Genomic DNA, 20223 nt, shown 5'->3' with positions numbered 1-20223 from the left:
GTGTTGATTGTAATGGTTCCTATTTTGATTAATAAAGATGTGTTTGAGCCTAGTTATAATGATTTGAAATTAACGGTCCGAAACTGTAATTACGTTTGCACCAACCTAATATTAAACAAAGCTTTTACAGCCAATGTCTTACAAAGGAGACACAAATCTCTGTTAATTGTATAATAAGTGCATTTCTGAAAGCCACCTATGAATTAGCCAGTGGAGGTCAATTAAAGGGATAATGGTCTACTCTTTGCCTATTAAGTTTTTGTTCACCAAATCTGGAAGGCAAGCAAGAAAATCAAAAGAAAGTGGACTCATGGATGGTATTCAAGCCCTATAAAACTCAATCTTTCTTTATAGTCATGGAAAATTTTGTGTATTATTGCACTGGGGATTTTAGTGATGAGCACACCCATTAAGTGAGATACAGTGGAAAAGTGACAGGGGTGGAGGGAAGTATGAAAGACACATACTTATCAATGTCCTGAGTCATCATTGTGGCAAGAATATGAGTCAGCTGATTGCCACACATCCTGGTTTTTTGTTTTGTTTTGTTTCTTTTTTTAAAGGCAAGAAGAGAGGTCAAGTGTACACAATAGAAAATAATGAATGACAGTTCAGATCTAGTATTACAGTGGGCAGTTTTGGAAAGAAAGTGTTATAAAGTTGGCAGTTCCTTGGGTGTTCTTTGATTTGAGACTCACCCGAAGGAGTGCCTGTTTTCTAATGAAAAATATGTCTCCTATTTATTGAGGAGTCTAAAATTCACACCATCCTTTATCACTTTAGGTTTATGGAAGGAAAGAAAGACCCTAGGTCTGTTGGGATGAGGCCAGCGTGGAGTACCAGGAAGGTGTCTGGGCAACGGGAAAATGCTTTGTATTCAATGGAAGACACAGAAAGGGCAGCAGCGGAGAGGAAAGGCAGTCTTAACATCTTACTAATGGAGAAATATCAATAACCTCAGATATGCAGATGACACCACCCTTATGGCAGAAAGTGAAGAGGAACTCAAAAGCCTCTTGATGAAAGTGAAAGAGGAGAGTGAAAAAGTTGGCTTAAAGTTCAACATTCAGAAAACGAAGATCATGGCATCTGGTCCCATCACTTCATGGCAAATAGATGGGGAAACAGTGGAAACAGTGGCAAACTTTATTTTGGGGGGCTCCAAAATCACTGCAGATGGTGACTGCAGCCATGAAATTAAAAGATGCTTACCCCTTGGAAGAAAAGTTATGACCAACCTAGATAGCATATTGAAAAGCAGAGACATTACTTTGCCAACAAAGGTCCGTCTAGTCAAGGCTGTGGTTTTTCCAGTGGTCATGTGTGGATGTGAGAGTTGGACTGTGAAGAAAGCTGAGCGCCAAAGAATTGATGCTTTTGAACTGTGGTGTTGGAGAAGATTCTTGAGAGTCCCTTGGACTTCAAGGAGATCCAACCAGTTCATTCTGAAGGAGATCAGCTCTGGGTGTTCTTTGGAAGGAATGATGCTAAAGCTGAAACTCCAGTACTTTGGCCACCTCATGTGAAGAGTTGACTCATTGGAAAAGACTCTGATGCTGGGGGGGATTGGGGGCAGGAGGAAGAGGGGACGACAGAGGATGAGATGGCTGGATGGCATCACCGACTTGATGGACGTGAATTTGAGTGAACTCCGGGAGTTGGTGATGGACAGGGAGGCCTGGCGTGCTGCGATTCATGGGGTCGCAAAGAGTCAGACACGACTGAGTGACTGAACTAAACTGAATATTGTTCAAAAATTTGGTCCAAAGGGAATAAGAGTGATATTTTCAATCCTTTTATCTCACTCACTGAATTGGTCATTTTGGCCTGAATTATTTTTGCCACTTACTATGTTGTGTTTTGTGTATTTATTAGGAAGTTTTTTTTTTTTTTTTTAAGGAAACACTTGCTCCTTTCCTGATCGTTCCTTTTTAATCACCATTAACGACTATTAATTTTGACAACTTTCAGCTTCAGATGGAGTAAATGCCTTAATATGGAGATTAAGTATTAAATATTAAATTGCTAAGTCGTGTCTGACTCTTTGCGACCCCATGGACTGTAGCCCACCAGGGTTCTCTGTCCATGGATTTCCCAGGCAAGAATACTGGAGTGGGTTGCCATTTCATTCTCTAGGGATCTTCCCAACCCAAGAATAGAACCCAGGTCTCCTGCATTGCAGGCAGACTCTTACTATCTGAGCCATCAAGGAAGCCCAAAGATTTGTATCAAATCCAAAATACATTTTAACCTAAATCTTTGGAGTTTGGTTCAGATAGAATGTTTATAGGAACCATAGGTATATACTACAGAAACTCCTGTATAGATAGAACTTTCAAATATATATGATATCTCTATCTTTCTTTATCTAGATATATAAAGAAACAAACAAATGTATATGCTCATTTAGAGCATTAATTTAATATCTCAAGACACTCTACCTAGACAATTACTCTTGTATGGATGTGAGAGCTGGGCAATAAAAAAGGCTGAGAGTCAAAAAACTGATGCCCTTGAACTGTGGTGCTCAAGAGAACCACAAGAGAACTTCTCAAGAGAAGACTCTTGAGAGTCCCTTGGATAGCAAGGAGATCAAGACAGTTGATCCTAAAGGAAATCAACCTTAAATATTCATTAGAAGGACTGATGCTGAAGCTGAAGCTCCAGTACTTTGACCACCTTATGCTAGAAGCCGACTCATTGGAAAAGACCCTGATGCTGAGAAAGATTGAAAGTAGGAAGAGAGGGGGACGACAAAGGATGAGATGGTTGGATGGTATTGCCAACTCAACGGACATGAGTTTGAGCAAACTTCAGGAGATAGTGAAGGACAGGGCAGCCTGGCATGCTGCAATCCACAGAGTCAAAAAGAGTCAGGGACAACTCAGTGACTGAAGGACAAGATGAGGAATTATTTATGTGATTATTGGAAAATCACTATGGCCCTATGAAAGTTACTGAAGAAACAGAAGAAAATCTATAGATTTCATCTTTAGAGAAGTTGTTCATTTAAAACGACTCTCTGATAGTTTAACTTTCTAGTAATACAAATGTAAATAGGACTTTTCTTTGAGTAAAAAGTGTTAGAGATAATGAGATTCCAGTCCTCTATTCAATGCAAAAGTTCCCAACAGTTAAAAATGCAGATTTTGCTGAAAGGCTTCCCTGTTCCAGAGATGAGGAACTCACTACTTTGTAAGCATAGAATTCCAACCTTAACCTTAGATAAGTTTGAATTCTTCTTCTCCATTGTCCTTCTACCCCTCCAATTCAGTTGATCTCAGAGTCCTTTAGAGTCCAACTCCTTAATATTTTCCTCAATCTCCATGCCCATCACCACTGCCCTGTTTTACACACTCATCACTTCCAACTGCATTACTGAAATAGCCCAAACTTCCCAAGGAGTTGTCTCCACCCCTTCCAACCATTAATTCATGATGCTATCAGAGTAGCTTTTTAAAACATACATCTGATCCTCTGCTGCTTAAAACCATACTTCTTCAATTTATAGTAAAGACTTTGGTCCCAGCCTACCTTATTCTTCCTCTCCAAACTCATTCCTATATCTAACCTCAGTTCAGTTCATTTCAGTTGCTCAGTCGTGTCTGACTCTTTGCAACGCCATGGACTGCAGCACACCAGGCCTCCCTGTCCATCACCAACTCCAGAGTTTACTCAAACTCATGCCTATTGAGTTGATGATGCCATCCAGCATCATCCTCATCCTCATCCTCTGTTGTCCCCTTCTCCTCCTGCCCCCAGTCTTTCCCAGTATCAGGGCCTTTTCAAATGAGTCAGTTATTCGCATCAAGTGGTCAAAGGATTGGAGTTTCAGCTTCAGCATCAGTCCTTCCAATGAATACTCAGGACTGATTTACTTTAGGATAGACTGGTTGGATCTCCTTGAAGTCCAAGGGACTCTCAAGAGTCTTCTCCAACACCACAGTTCAAAAGCATCAATTCTTTGCACTCAGCTTTCTTTATAGTCCAACTCTCCCATCCATACATAAACACTGGAAAAACCATAGCCTTGACTAGATGGACCTTTGTTGGCCAAGTAATGTCTCTGCTTTTGAATATGTTGTCTAGGTTGGTCATAACTTTCCTTCCAAGGAGTAAGCATCTTTTAATTTCATGGCTGCAATCACCATCTGCAGTGATTTTGGAGCCCAGAAAAATAAAGTCTAACACTGTTTCCACTGTTTCCCCATCTATTTGCCATGAAGTGATGGGACTGGATGCCATGATCTTTGTTTTCTGAATGTTGAGCTTTAAGCCAACTCTTTCACTCTCCTCTTTCACTTTCATCAAGAGGCTCTTTAGTTCTTCTTCACTTTCTGCCATAAAGATGATGTCATCTGCATATCTGAGGTTATTGATATTTCTCTCAGCAATCTTGATTCCAGTTTGTGGGTCATCCAGACCAGCGTTTTTCATGATGTACTCTGCGTGTAAGTTAAATAAGCAGGGTGACAATATACAGCCTTGACGTACTCCTTCCCCTATTTGGAACCAGTCTGTTGTTCCATGTCCAGTTCTAACTGTTGCTTCCTGACCTGCATGTAGGTTTCTCGAGAGGCAGGTCAGGTGGTCTGGTATTCCCATCTCTTTCAGAATTTTCCACAGTTTATTATAATCCACACAGTCAAAGGCTTTGGCATAGTCAATAAAGCAGAAATAGATGTTTCTCTGGAACTCTCTTCCTTTTTCGATGATCCAGCGGATGTTGGCTATTTGACCTCTGGTTCCTGTGCCTTTTCTAAAACCAGCTTGAACATCTGGTAGTTCACGGTTCACATATTGTTGAAGCCTGGCTTGGAAAATTTTGAGCATTACTTTATTAGAATGTGATATGAGTGCAATTGTGCAGTAGTTTGAGCATTCTCTGCCACTGCCTTTCTTTGGGATTGGAATGAAAAACTGATTTTTTCCAGTCCTGTGGCCACTGCTGAGTTTTCCAAATTTGCTGGCATATTGAGTGCAGCACTTTCACAGCATCATCTTTTAGGATTTGGAATAGCTCAACTGTAATTCCATGACCTCCACTAGCTTTGCTCATAGTGATGCTTCCTAAGGCCTACTTGACTTCACATTCCAAGATGTCTGGCTCTAGGTGATTGATCACACCATCGTGATTATGTGGGTCATGAAGATCTTTTTGGATAGTTCTTCTGTGTATTCTTGCCACTTCTTCTTAATACCTTCTGCTTCTGTTAAGTCCATACCATTTCTGTCCTTTATTGAGCCCATCTCAATATGAAATGTTCCCTTGGTGTCTCTAATTTTCTTGAAGAGATCTCTAGTCTTTCCCATTCTATTGTTTTCCTCTATTTCTTTGCATTGATCCCTGAGGAAGGCTTTCTTATCTCTCCTTGTTATTCTTTGGAACTCTGCATTCAAATGGGTATATCTTTCCTTTTCTCGTTTACTTTTCGCTTCTCTTCTCTTCACAGCTATTTGTAAGACCTCCTCAGACAGCCATTTTGCTTTTTTGCATTTCTTTTTCTTGGGGATGGTCTTGATCCCTGTCTCCTGTATAATATCATGAACCTCCATCCATAGTTCATCAGGCACTCTGTCTATCAGATCTAGTCCCTTAAATCTATTTCTCACTTCCACTGTACAATCATAAGGGATTTGATTTAGGTCATACCTGAATGGTCTAGTGGTTTTCCCTACTTTCTTCAATTTAAGTCTGAATTTGGCAATAAGGAGTTCATGATCTGAGCCACAGTCAGCTCCCTGTCTTGTTTTTGCTGACTGTTTAGAGCTTCTCCATCTTTGTCTGCAAGGAATATAATCATTCTGATTTAGGTGTTGACCATCTGGTGATGTCCATGTGTAGAGTCTTCTCTTGTGTTGTTGGAAGAGGGTGTTTGCTATGACCAGTGTATTCTCTTGTCAAAACTCTATTAGCCTTTGCCCTGCTTCATTCTGTACTCCAAGGCCAAATTTGCCTGTTACTCCAGGTGTTTCTTGACTTTGTACTTTTGCATTCCAATCACCTACAATGAAAAGGACATCTTTTGGGGGTGTTAGTTCTAGAATGTCTTGTAGTTCTTCATAGAACGGTTCAACTTCAGCTTCTTCAGCATTACTGGTCAGGGTATAGACTTGGATTACCGTGATGTTGAATTGTTTGCCTTGGAATCGAACAAAGATCATTCTGTTGTTTTTGAGATTGCATCCAAGTACTGCATTTCAGACTCTTTTGTTGACTATGGTGGCCACTCCATTTCTTCTAAGGGATTCTTGCCTACAGTAGTAGATATAAGGGTCATCGAGCTACTTCACTTTCATTTTTCACTTTAATGCATTGGAGAAGGAAATGGCAACCCACTCCAGTTTTCTTGCTTGGAGAATCCCAGGGACAGGGAAGTCTGGTGGGCTGCCGTCTATGGGGTCGCACAGAGTCGGACACGACTGAAGTGACTTAGCCGCAGCAAGTTAAATTCACCCATTCTAGTCCATTTTAGTTTGCTGATTCCTAGAATGTCAACGTGCACTCTTGCCATCTCCTGTTTGACCACTTCCAATTTGCCTTGGTTCATGGACCTAACATAGAAAAGGCAATGGCACTCCACTCCAGTACTCTTTTGCCTGGAAAATCTCATGGATGGAGCCATCTGTTAGGCTTCAGTCTATGGGATCACTACGAGTCGGACACGACTGAGCGACTTCAGTTTCACTTTTCACTTTCAAGCATTGGAGAAGGAAATGGCAACCCACTCCAGTGCTCTTGCCTGGAGAATCCCAGGGATGGGGGAGCCTGGTGGGCTGCCGTGTATGGGGTCGCACACAGTCGGACAGGACTGAAGCGACTTAGCAGCAGCAGCAGCAGCAGCAGGGACCTAACATTCCAGGTTCCTATGCAATATTGCTCTTAAAGCATCGGACCTTGCTTCCATACCAGTCACATCCACAACTGGGTGTTTTTGCTTTGGCTCTGTCTCTTCATTCTTTCTGGAGTTATTTCTCCACTGATCTCCAGTAACAGATTGGGCACCTACCAATCTGGGGAGTTCATCTTTCAGTGTCCTATTTTTGCCTTTTCAAACTGTTCATAGGGTTCTCAAGGCAAGAATACTGAAGTGGTTTGCCATTCCCTTCTCAAGTGGACCACATTTCGTCAGAACTCTTCACCGTGACCTGTTTGTCCTGGGTGGCCCTACACGGCATGCTCATAGTTTCATTGAGTTAGACAAGGCTGTGCTCCATGTGATTAGATTGGTTAGTTTTCTGTGATTGTGGTTTTCAGTCTGTCTGCCCTCTGATGGAGAAGGATAAGAGGCTTATGTAAGCTTCCAGATGGGAGAGACTGACTGAGGGGGAAACTGGGTCTAGTTCTGATGGGCGGGGCATGCTCAATAAATCATTAATCAAATTTTCTGTTGATGGGTGGAGCTGTGTTCCCTTACTGCCATTTGAAGTAAAGTGAAGTCACTCAGTCGTGTCTGACTCTTTGCGACCCCATGGACTGTAGCCTACAAGGCTCCTCTGTCCATGGAATTTTCCAGGCAAGAGTACTGGAGTGGGTTGCCGTTTCCTTCTCCAGGGCATCTTCCTGGACCAGGGAGTGAACCTGGATCTCCAGCATTGCAGGCAGACGCTTTACTGTCTGAGCCACCAGGGAAGCCTAAAATTAAAAAAAAAAAAAAAAGCCTACAGCACCAGGCATTCCCAGGTGGTCTCCCATCCAAGTACTAACAGGCCCGACCCTGCTTAGCTTCTGAGATTAGACAAGATCGGGCGCGTTCAGGGTGGTATGGCCGTAGACTCCTGCTATTTACCTGTGGCCAAACTATGGTGGAGGTAATGAAGATAATGGTGACCTCCTTCGAAAGGTCCCATGCATGTACTGCTACACTCAGTGCCCCCAACCCTGCAGCAGGCCACCACTGACACATGCCTCCACTGGAGACTCCTAGACACTCACAAGCAAGTGAATGTCTATATCTAACCTCAGTTACATCCTGTATTCCAGCATTGTGAATAACCTAATAATTTGTAAAGAGCTAGCATTTCCTCATGCCTCCCTATCTTTCTATGTGTGATTCCTTCTATCTGAAATGTCTCCTCAACCCTCTTATGGCCAAGCTAATTTTTCAAAAATTCAGCTTTGTATCATTTATCCTGTGAAGCTGTCACAGTCTATAGGCATACCTTGCACTCTTCACATTGAATTAGAATTGTTTTTCCTCTTTGGTTTTCCCACTAGATTGTGAGCCTTGTATCTCATCTCCTATGGTACCTATATTATTATTTTTTCCTGTTGTTCAGTCATGTTCAATTCTTTGTGATCCCATGGACTGCAGCTTGCCAGGCTCCTCTGTCCTTCACTATCTCCTGGAATTTGTTCAAATTCATCTGCATTGAGTCTGTGATACTATCTAACTATCTCATCCTGTGCCGCCCCCTGTTCCTTTTGCTTTCCATCTTTCCCAGCATTGGCGTCTTTTCCATGAGTTGGCTCTAGTACTATTATAGGAACTGAACTATAGCTAGGTACTCAGTTTTGAATGAACATGAGAAATTTTTTCTGTTAAGTCAAAAATTATTTGAAGACAGCTATTATAATATTAAAAAGCAGAGATATTACCTTGCCAACAAAGGTCCATCTAGTCAAGGCTATGGTTTTTCCAGTGGTCATGTATGGATGTGAGAGTTGGACTGTGAGGAAAGCTGAGCGCCGAAGAATTGATGCTTTTGAACTGTGGTGTTGGAGAAGACTCTTGAGAGTCCCTTGGACTGCAAGGAGATCCAACCAGTCCATCCTGAAGGAGACCAGTCCTGGGTGTTCATTAGAAGGACTGATGCTGAGGCTGAAACTCCAATACTTTGGCCACGTCATGCGAAGAGTTGGCTCACTGGAAAAGACCCTGATGCTGGGAGGGATTGAGGGCAGGAGGAGAAGGGGACAACAGAGGATGAGATGGCTGGATGGCATCTCTGACTCGATGCACATGAGTTTGGGGGAGTCGGTGATGGACAGGGAGGCCTGGTGTGCTGCAATTCATGGGGTCATAAAGAGTCAGACAGGACTGATGGACTGAACTGAACTGATTATGACTAATGGGCTTCCCAGGTGGCATTAGTGGTAAAGAACCCACCTGCCAATCAGGATACATAGGAGACTCAGGCTGGATCCCTGGGTCGGGAAGATCCCTTGGAGAAGGGCACTGCAACTCCTGCAGTATTCTTGCCCGGAGAATCCCATGGACAGGGCAGCTTGGCCGGCTACAGTCCTTAGGGTTGCAAAGAGTCCGACACGACTGAAGCGACTTGGCATGCATGTACATGTCTTAGCTTAAAAAGTTAAGACTGCTGAAAACTCTACCATGCTAATAATTAGCTCTGAAAGACCAATCCTTACAAAAGTCTTTCATTTCTACTTAGAATTATTTAGGAAGGTGTTCGCAGGATCTAGAGAGCAAATATGGCGTGAGTGTGCGCTCAGTTGCGTTGGACTCTTTGCGACCATCCGCCAGGCTCTTCTGTCCATGTGGATTCCCCAGGCAAGAATACTGGAGTGGGTTGCTATGCCCTCCCCCAGTGTATCTTCCCCACCCAGGGACTGAACCGGAGTCTCTTATTGGCAGGCGAGTTCTTTACCACTAGTGGCACCTGGGAGAATGGCGCCACCTTCTACATGGAAGAATAAGTCCGTATGGAGCAATGAGAAGAGATACGTGTACCTACTTTTCAAAAAAGGTCAACCTGTTAACAAAATCACCGTCAAACTTTCTGTGCCTTCCCAGTTTGAAAGTAGATATGGCACATGAATACCTGTGATATTATTTTTCTATACTTCACTGTATTTTTAAAATTTTCAAAATGAAAACTAAAAATAACTTTGAAGAGCTATGTAGAAACTTTCTTTTGCCTTGCCCCACTGCTTGACTTAAATCCTTACCCATTTATTAAAGTTATAAATAAGAGTATGTACTGTATGTGAGGTTTATTTGTTTGTCAATATGAAGTGTCTACTGAGGCTTCTAGTGTATTTTTCAAAATGGTTTTTACCTCTTCCAATGTAAGTACTAAAACTATTTAACTCTTCAGAAGCTATTGTCCCTTTTTTTTTTTTTTTTTTTTACAGCACTGGAAGAAATGGAGGATAAGTGCTGCTCTCTCCATTTTGGAGATGAGTGGATGCAGTTGTAAATGCATCACTGTCTGGCTCTGTGTCTTTCTGAATCACTACATCAAGGTCCCTGAAATGGTAACATTTTATGGCCTACAAAAAGTTTCATCATTAACTACCTTCTTATCTTCTATCCCTCCCCCCCAAGTGTCATGCTCAGTCGTTCGGACGTGTCCAACTCTTTGAGGCCCCATGGACTGGCTCATAGAATTTTCCAAGCAAAAATACTGGCATGGGTTGTCATTTCTTCCTCCAGGGAATTTTCCTGACCAGGGATTTATCCCTGCATCTCCTGCATCAGCAGGCAGATTCTTTACCTCTTGAGTCACCTGGGAAGCCCTACGGCCCATGTATAATAACTTAAATAAGTACAGCTTTCAGAATTTATTGGTAAAGTATAATTTTTGTTTACTATTTAGACTTCTAGAGATAAACTTTAAAGCCTAGTTACTAAGATTAATTAGGAGGGAAAGTATTATAATTTAAATTACTTTTGACTTACTTCTTCCAATTACTGATTTATGCTAAGTTGAGAATTGCTACATATTTTGGATATATATCTAACTGTTAGATTCTAGTCTATTTGTGGTTATCAGTATGTCTTTTAGAATCTTAGAAACAATCATATAGAACATAAATTTATTTTTAAACATGCTCTCAAGGTATCTAAATCACTATTTTTGGATTTTAGTGTCAGGAGGCAATAGCCTGATTGTTTTGGTTAGAAATTCATTGTGTGGTTTTTGCATCTATATGGAGGATCTGATAGGCTCCATCTATAATAAGCGGCTTATTCAGTATGTTAATTTTTTAAATGCTGCTCAAAAAAAGAGGCTGCCTTCTTCTGATAAACCCCAGACTTTAATAACATGTCCTCTGAATTAATTCTATAAATGCAGTACTAAAGTTCAGCACAGCGATCTAGGCTGTTTAATTAGCTCACAGCTGCACTGCTGGGATAACATTTCTTGTTGAGGAGTTAGCTTGGTTTTCATTTGGGCTCTGGTTCATAGTTCAGTGGTCATTTGAAGCATTCTTAAAGAATTGCTTGTATTTGCTTTTAAGGAAGACCATATACTCTCTTGCTTGATCATTACTCAGAAACACTTACTAGTAATCTTGTCATGATTACTTTATAGCTGTTGATTTGGCCTTAATATAATAAATGGTGGCAATCTTCTAGACATAGAAGGAGCCTGTGGGATCAAAAAATTATCTGAGTTACTAGTTTAACTAGTATGTAAGTCACACAGAGCTTAAATCTCAAGTGCTTTACTATTTCAAAATTCATTAAGCTTTTAAAATCTCCTTTTTAATGATGAATATTTGTTGTTCAGTCCCTCAGTTGTGTCTAACTCTTTGTGACCCCATGGACTACTGCACTCCAGGCTTCCCTGTCCTTCACCAACTTCCAGAGCTTGCTCAAACTCATGTCCATTGAGTTGGTGATGTCATCCAACCATCTTGTCCTCTGTCATCCCCTTCTCCTCCCACCTTCAATCTTTCCCAGAATCAGGGTCTTTTCTAAGAGTCAACTCTTCACGTCAGGTGGCCAAAGTATTGGAGCTTCAACTTCAGCATCAGTCCTTCCAATGCATATTCAGGGTTGATTTCCTTTAGGATTGACTGGTTGGATTTCCTTTCAGTCCAAAAGACTCTCAAGAGTCTTCTCCAACACCACAGTTTGAAAGTATCAATTCTCCAGTGCTCAGCCTTCTTTATGGTCCAACTCTCACATCTATACATGACTACTGGTGATGAAGAATATAGATTATAAAATTTTAATAAAATCCCTTTTAAGCTGTATTCAATTTGACTATATTTTCTACATTTCCCAGTAAAATGTATTATTTGCACATATACTACGAAATATAAAGACAATATAAAATGTGGCAGATTAAATGGGAGTTGAATATAAATACATATTCATTTAATGTCTACTAGAAAAAAATTACATGATTTAATTTTATACTTACAGCCACACTAGAAGACTGTCTCCATTTACACAGGGGAGAACTGAAGAATCAGAATAGTTAAGGCACTTGTTCAAAGTCACATAACTGGCAAATTTCAGAACTGGGATTTGAATCCAGGCCTGATTTCCATCAAAGCTCAAGCTGTTTCTAAATGTCATATTGCCTCCTCCTCAAACCCAAGTTTAAGATTCATCTTTCACATAATATTCAGTTTAATTCTCTTGGCATGAGTTTACACAATGTGTACTATACTGTCACATATTTAGGTATTTCTTTGGAATTATTTTTATTGTTACTTCATGACTTGTTGAGGCTACTGGATGCACATATTCCCTGGGTCCAGACACTATATGTTCTACTTCTTTTTATGCCTCCCAGCAAGAACTACTTTGGACAAATGATACAATCTTTTACACTGGTTTTATCTCTGATTACAGAGATCTTTAGTTAAAATAGGACTACCTCAATGAAGACCTCAATGAAGAAGGCTGAGTGCCAAAGAACTGATGCTTTCGAATTGTGGTGCTGGAGAAGGCTCTTGAGAGTCCTCCCTTGGACATCAAGGAGATCCAACCAGTCAATCCTAAAGGAAGTCAACCTTGAATCTTCATTGGAAGGACTGAGGCTGAAGCTGAAGCTCCAATACTTTGGCCACCTAATGCAATGAACCGACTCATTGGAAAAGACCCTGGTACTGGGAAAGATTGGCAGGAGGAGAAGGGGGCGTCAGAGAATGAGATGATTGGACGGCATCACCAACTTAATGGACATGAGTTTGAGCAAAGTCTGGGAGATAGTGAAGGAAAGGGAAGCCTAGCATGCTACAGTCCATGGTGTCACAAAGAGTCAGACATGACTTAGTGACTGAACAACCTCAAAAAAACGTTCCCAGGAATACAGAAGGCCATGTACGCATGCTTTATCAGTAGAATAATGATAATTCAAAGAGAATTTAACACCCCAAACCAAAATGATAAAATTTTCATCCTTGTTGGTAGATTATTTAGTGTTGAAGTATTGTTGTAGTCCTATAAACAAGGCACTATTACTTGGGGAAAATAATTTTGCTGTGTTATACTCTTTATTCAATGGTAAAGTGGCTTCATATAGCTTACACTGAAACAAGGAATGTAAGAAATATTTTAAAATTTAAATATAAAACGTTAGGTGAATTATATAAGAAATGAAATGACAGTGGCCAGACATACAACTCAATTCAGGGACTGTGTGTGATGGTAGCAGAACATTAAAAGGGGGCTAGAGTTTGGAACTGGGAAAGCCAGAGAGGCAGACAAAGTGAAAATCTTGAGAAGACAAGGTAATCAGCCATCAGAGCATTTTTTTAAGAAACAGGCATAAGTAAAATTCAAGATGAACCAGGGAGGTGGAAACTAAGCAATAAGCAAGCAGAAGTGAGTATAAATAGATGTGAGAAGTAAGTCTACTCACTGGGTCAGAAACTGGAGAGGCAAGCAGAAGATCATGAGGACACGGTCACTGGAGTTTAAAGAGCTACTGAAAAGAGTATTTACCAGCACGGTTACTGGCAGAGTGTGAGAACCCGGAAGCCATAGATTCCAAAGGAGAAAGGCAAAGCAAAGAGTCAGATCTTGGACTTCTAGGGGCTTCCCCGGTGGCTCAGATGGTAAAGAATCTGCCTGCAATGCCGGAGACCTGAGTTCGTTCCCTGCGTCGGGAAGATCCCCTGGAGAAGGAAAGGGCGACTCACTCCAGTATTCTTGCCTTGAGAATTCCACAGACAGAGGAGCCTGGCAGGCTACAGTCCATGGGGTCAAAAGAGTCGGACACAGTTGAGGTGACTAACACTTTCACTCACTGGACTTCTAGCCTGCAGAATTGTAAGAAAGTAAAGTACCTTAAGTCATCCATCCAGCATGTGGTGTGTTATTATGGCAGCCCTGGCTGACTAATACAGTCCAATTATCAGTGCCCATGACCATCCCTACTGAGAACTGCACCAGACTCCCCTGAACTCTTAACAACTGTAACCACAATGGGAAACCCCAGCTGTGAGTCACCAGAGAATATTGTGCAAACCTACATTGCTATAAAATTGTATGCTAAATTTGCCTGGGCCTTGAGTAACATTTTATCCTTTGCTCACCCTTCAGTTTCTTTCAGCAGCCCATTCCAGTCCTTCCTTAACCTTATTCAGTCCTGGCTTATGACCATAAACACCTATGACTGTATAATGAATATTAAGATGGCATTTGTGTGCCTGTGGCACCCCTCCCCTAAACTTCAAGTTTTACTTTTCTCACACTCTTTTCTTCTTGCCTTTTTCTTCTACATCAGAGAAAGAGATGCTCCTTTTTCTTTCCAAGGTGACTCCCCTCTGTTTTAGAACCTATCTTATTCTGATCTGCACACTCCCCTGCATTATCAGCTTTCCTCACCATCAAAACCACATATATCAACAAATTGACTTTCTCTGACCTGGTTTTTTGATGATTGGTAAATTGGCTTTTTTTTTTTTCAACATAGCTCACCCTTGAACACATGCGTTTGGGTTCACTTATACGTGGATTTTTTTTTTTTTTTTTGGTACATACATATACTATAGTACTGCTCCATTTGCAGTTGATTGGATCTGAGGATTCAGAACCTCTGGCACAGAAGGAGGGCTGACTCTAAAGTTATAGGCGGATTTTCAACTTCTGGGAGTGTGGGTGCTCCTTAACAGCTGTGTTGTTCAAGGTTTAACTTTATTTATACCTGGAAGAAAAAAAAAAAGACCCTGAAAGGAGTTCCCTCAGGTCACCAGAATAAAAGAACAAGGCAGTGAATAAACATTTAGAATTCATCACTGGAGAAGTGATAGTTCATTTGTTTATTTATTTCAAACTAATTTTATTTTAATCACCTATTATGTGCCAGATCTTATTAAGCCTGGCATGTAATAAATGTTTAATAAAAGTTTCTTTGTATAAAAAGATAGATTAATTACTATGTCGATGCTAATGCCTCCTAAGTAGGTATCGTCCATGTTTTTCTTCCTTAGTAAGCTGGTAGGATAACTGTCAAGATCAACAAATGATTAATGAATAAATTAATGATTAACATTATCCTTACCCTCAAGGGTCTGAAGTCATGCAAATAGGTAAATTTTATGAAAGTTTGGATAGAAATGCTCAAGTAGAAGAACTTACTGTTGGAAACAGGGAAAGACAAAGAAGAACTAATGAAAAACACAATAAGAGAATGTCATGACAAAGGGGGGAAACAGAGACCGTGAGGTGCATCAAAGTCACCTAAAGGAACTGCCAAAAATGTAGGTCCTGAGGTTCACTCCAAACAGTCTGAATCAGAAGCTCTGCCACTGTGGCTCCAGGAACCCGCACAGCTAAGTTCACACAGGTGATTCTGCCCCACATTCTAATATCTTGAGAAACAAAGGAGGAGTTTCAAAGGAAAGGTAGGCAATAAAGAAAAATTATATAAAACCATTGTGGTGCTGGAGAAGACTCTTGAGAGTCCCTTGGACAGCAAGGAGATCCAACCAGTCAATCCTAAAGGAAATCAACCCTGAATATTCATTGGAAAGACTGATGCTGAAGCTCTAATACTTTGGCCACCTGATGGGAAGAGACAACTCACTGGAAAAGACTAATGATGGGAATGATTGAGGGCAGGAGGAGAAGGGGGCGGCAGAGGATGAGATGGTTGGATGGCATCACCAACTCAATGGACGTGAGTTTGAGTGAACTCCGGGAGATAGTGAAGGACAAGGAAGACTGGGGTGTTGCAGTTTACCGGGGTCACAAAGAATCAGACACAATTTAGTGACTGAACAACAACAACAACAACATAAGCACTAAATAATCTGAAAAATGTAAAATGTACCACAGATGTGAGAAAATCCTTCTGATTTTCCTATTTTTAGCATAAAAAGATACTGAAGTAAACACAGATCAGGGAGGGTGGAGCAGAAAGCTGTAAGTCTGGACCCTTGATGTCTGTTCAACAGCTAAATCAATCATACTATCACCTACCCCTGAACTTTTAGTGTGAGAATAAGTCCCTACTTATTAATGAAATAAAAATATTTTTTCTTGTTTATAGCACATTCATTTTGTAATAAGGGATAAAGACTACAAGCTTACTAATAATAATGACAACATTTATTGAGCATTTAGTACACACCAAATATTCTAAGAGCTGTACATAAACAACTCACCAAACGTCACAACAAGCCTAGATGCACCATAACTCACCATTACTAATGGAAAAATAAATGAGTTACTCAAGGTGAAATATAACAAAGGTAGAAATCTGTTTCATAGATAATAAAGTTTTAGTCACTCAGTTGTGTCCAACTCTTTTGTTACCCATGGACTGTAGCCCACCAGGCTCCTCTGTCCATGAAATTCTCCAGGCAAGAATTACTGGAGTGGGTTGTCATTTACTTCTCCAGGGGATCTTGCCAACCCAGAGATTGAACCTGGGTCTCCTGTACTGCAGGCAGATTCTTTACTACCTGAGCCAGCAGGGAAGCCCATAGATAATACAAGGATAGGAAAATGGATATGGTAAATGTGTTTATTCTCAGTACATTTCCTGGCATTTCTATTGCCCATCTTATTTTGCATTAATTTGAATCTCCTAGACATTTTGTGGCACAAATCAGGTCCAAATCCTCCTGTAGGAAGTCTTCCTCAACATTTAAGTAAGAGCTCCTCCTTCTTTTTTTTGATTCTGTGGAATTTAGATTTAGTGCCATAACCCATGACCTAGATATTACATATGGGGTAGAAAAAAAAAAAAAAAAAAGCCTTATACCTTGAAGAGTACAGGATGTTAAATAATTCCATCAAATTTTGACATCTAACTGTTCACATTTTTCATCTATAAAAATTTTCCATTCTGTGACTTGAAAATTCTTATTCTAGGGTTACCTGTAATCACCCATGATTTAATTCAGACCTAATAGATAACAGTTCTCTGTTGTTTTCAGCTAAGTAATGTTTCTCTTCATCTCTCTCTCTCTGGTGATCCAGGTTAATGGAAATTTGAGAACACACACAACTACTTTCTATGAAGCACTGAATATTTTTCCTCTCCTGCCTCTGTACACCTGTCAGCTTTCTTTAACAGTCTGCGGTGATTAGAAGTGACACATTCACATATGTATAAATGTGTATTTTGGGAAATGATATGGTTTTAAAAATATGCTGCTGTTGGTATGTCTTTATTTTGTCCCCTTGCTAGATGCATGTGAAAGAATTTTCAAGGGAATAAAGATTCAAATGCTTCCATTTACACTTAATTACATTGAGGGTTTTAGAAAATTCTCTCCATGAGTTATACGAGATTAGTTCATATTGAATTGGTCAACTTATCAGAAAAGATGTCAATAGTTTAGATTTATGCCACTAAATGGAACATTTGGAAAAAACTCTGATGCTGGGAAAGATTGAAAGCAGAAGAGGGTGACACAGGATGAGATGGTTGGATGGCATCACCAGTTCAATGAACATGAACTTGGGCAAACCCTGGGAGATGGTGAGGGACACGGAAGCCTGGCGTGCTGTAATCCATGGGGTCACCAAGAGTCGGACATGACTTGGCGACTGAACAACAAAATGGAACATACTTTTAACAGTTCGCAAAATACATCATTTTGAATACACAGTCTGTCTTCAAACAATGTTAACATTTCCAATGGTAACTTGCCATAGGATTTAAATATCTTTATATACTGTTTTCACTGTAACTAAAAAAGATATTTAAATTGTATTCAAATAATTTTGCAAAATTAAGTATTTCAACAATAAATTGTATCATTATATTGTTCTTATGCGGTGATATATCTCCGGATCAATTAAACCCATAAAATAAGTGAAGTATAAGATTAAAAGGATATGATTATATCAAACACAGTGGCATCTTGTAAGTAGCTCCATTTTTTACATAAATGCTATTTAAGAAGACCAAAACTCTTGATTTTTAACAATGAAAAATATGCCATTAAGAAGGTTTCATTGCGAAACTTTTGGGAGAAAAAGATGAATTTCCTAATTTAATGTGTACAATTATTTATATATTGCTTTCTACTTGAATGAAAATATAAAAACCAAATAACACAGTATAATCATCTTAACTATGACAGTAAAAGTATACTATTGCATGTAACTCACATGTCATTAAAATGCATATAAATATGTTCTGGGATAAGGAAATCCTATGGACAGAGGTTGCAGCCCATGGGGTCACAAGAGTCGGACAGGACTTAGCGGCTAAGCCACCAGCCATATATGTATATGAGCCCCATACATGAAAACGCTATTGAAACCATGTTCTAAAGTGAAGATGCTGAGTAACTTTTCACAACCACAACACTTTAACAGCATATATTTTATTATCTGCGACTGCAACAAACCCACAAAGTGAACAGATCCTAGTTTAATCTATTACCCATTTTGCTAGTGCACTATAGTAATGAATCATATATTACTTTAATGTCAAATTCTTGATTAAAGTAGAATACATAATTCAATTTTCTATTGGAGGAAAAGTTGGACAAAAGCCAGTGGTTCTTAAATGTCTCTAAGCCGTTTAGAAAAGTTAATCTGTTCTTCTGTTAAGAAGTTTAGAAATAGTGTCAGGAATGGCTGTTGTACCCACCACCAATTTTTAACAGTGATTACAGACTGAGAGAAAAAAAAAAGTATCATCATGCCCAGTGCTTATTTTGCATGTCTAGGGCACAGCTCAAAATGTTGGCACTGTTTGACCTGGAAAGATACGTAAATTGATAAAATTTTTTCAACAAGGTTAACTTGGGTTTTTTTTTTTTTTTTTAACTTTGCACATATTTAGTTTTTAATCCTTAAAAAATATTTTAAACACTATCAGAGTGAACAAATAGAATAAACTCCTTCGTATCACCTATTTGTTTTTCAGGAAGACGTTACAGACATTACTTTTTCCAGCCCTGGAGTGAGTAGAAAGGAGACTCTGATGAACTTATCTTTCTGCTCTAAGTGGCATTGAAAATAACACTGACATGGTCTCTAAAGCAGCGGCGACAGGTCAGAGGTGATGAGACGAAGATGGAGCAGGATGTCCTAGGTAAGGTACAAGTCTTTACACGTGTGTATGTGTTGTGTAGGAAAGAAAAACCGTTTTATTCTTAAAGAGGTCACTACGGTGATTTTTTATTAACTTGCAAAATCTTTTGAAGGTTGGCAAAAACCATGTTACCTTTCAGCATCTCAATTATCGTAAGTTACCCCGTGTATCACCCCTCGGCCCCCCCGCACCCCACCGCCCGCGCCCCCACCCCCACCGCCCGCGCCCCCCGCCCCCCCGCCCCCGCCACCCCCGCCCTGCGGCAAAGAAGAGTGCTGGGTCGAGATGCTACAAGTGAACTAAAAGAGCCAACAGCTTGGCATAGGTAGAAAAAGCAAACACCAAACAAAAACGCGGGGATTCTAAGCGCAGACCATCACGGGCCTGTGTGCACCCGCCAAACAACTGGGTTAACCCTTTGGGTGCTGCAGCGGGGATCCCCGGAGTCTACGGGCCCGACCTGCAGGAACAGAGATGGGGCGCCCCGAGCTTGTGCGGGGTACGGGCTATCGTTCCACAAGAAGGGACCGAGTTGGGTGGCACTTTTGTCGTCCGGCGCGTGAGTCACGGCCCAAGACAGGCACTGAGTCCAGTACTGAATGGAGCAGAGAAGCGGCGAGGAAGCCGCTCTAATGTCCGCGGACGCGGGGGTCAACGTTAACCTGTCTTCGCATAGAGGGCTCACCCTAGCCCACCCGCCCGCCCGCCTGGCTCCCGGGCTCGGAGGGGTGCAGGCCCTGGGGTGGCCCCAAGGTGAAGGGTGACCAAGTCTGCCTGCGGCACTCATCGCTTTCCAGCGTCCACAGTCGCGGGAGCCGCCCGGAGCCGCGCTGAAACAGCGGCTGTGACTGACAGAGTCACCGCCCCCCGCGTCCGAGCCACCCCCTCTTCCCCCCACTGTCCCCCCTGCCCCCCCTGCCCCGATACGTCATGGAAACACGGACGTCAGAGCCTCTCAGCCAATCGCTGACAGCGACTGGAGGAAAGGGGCGAGCAGGAGGGGGCGGGGGC

The 20223-nt window shown here is 41.1% G+C and overlaps 1 pseudogene; it reads right to left on the bottom strand.

Annotated features, from left to right (window-relative positions):
• Positions 1-7659: 7659 nt before the first annotated feature.
• Positions 7660-7777, bottom strand: LOC112446883 (uncharacterized; annotated as a pseudogene).
• Between the last annotated feature and the right edge of the window lie 12446 nt (positions 7778-20223).

Source organism: Bos taurus, chromosome 5, assembly GCF_002263795.3.
Source record: "Bos taurus isolate L1 Dominette 01449 registration number 42190680 breed Hereford chromosome 5, ARS-UCD2.0, whole genome shotgun sequence".
Taxonomy (NCBI): Eukaryota; Metazoa; Chordata; class Mammalia; order Artiodactyla; family Bovidae; genus Bos; species Bos taurus.
The sequence above is the reverse complement of the archived record's forward strand: the minus strand, read 5'-3'. Positions and strand labels throughout refer to the sequence as shown.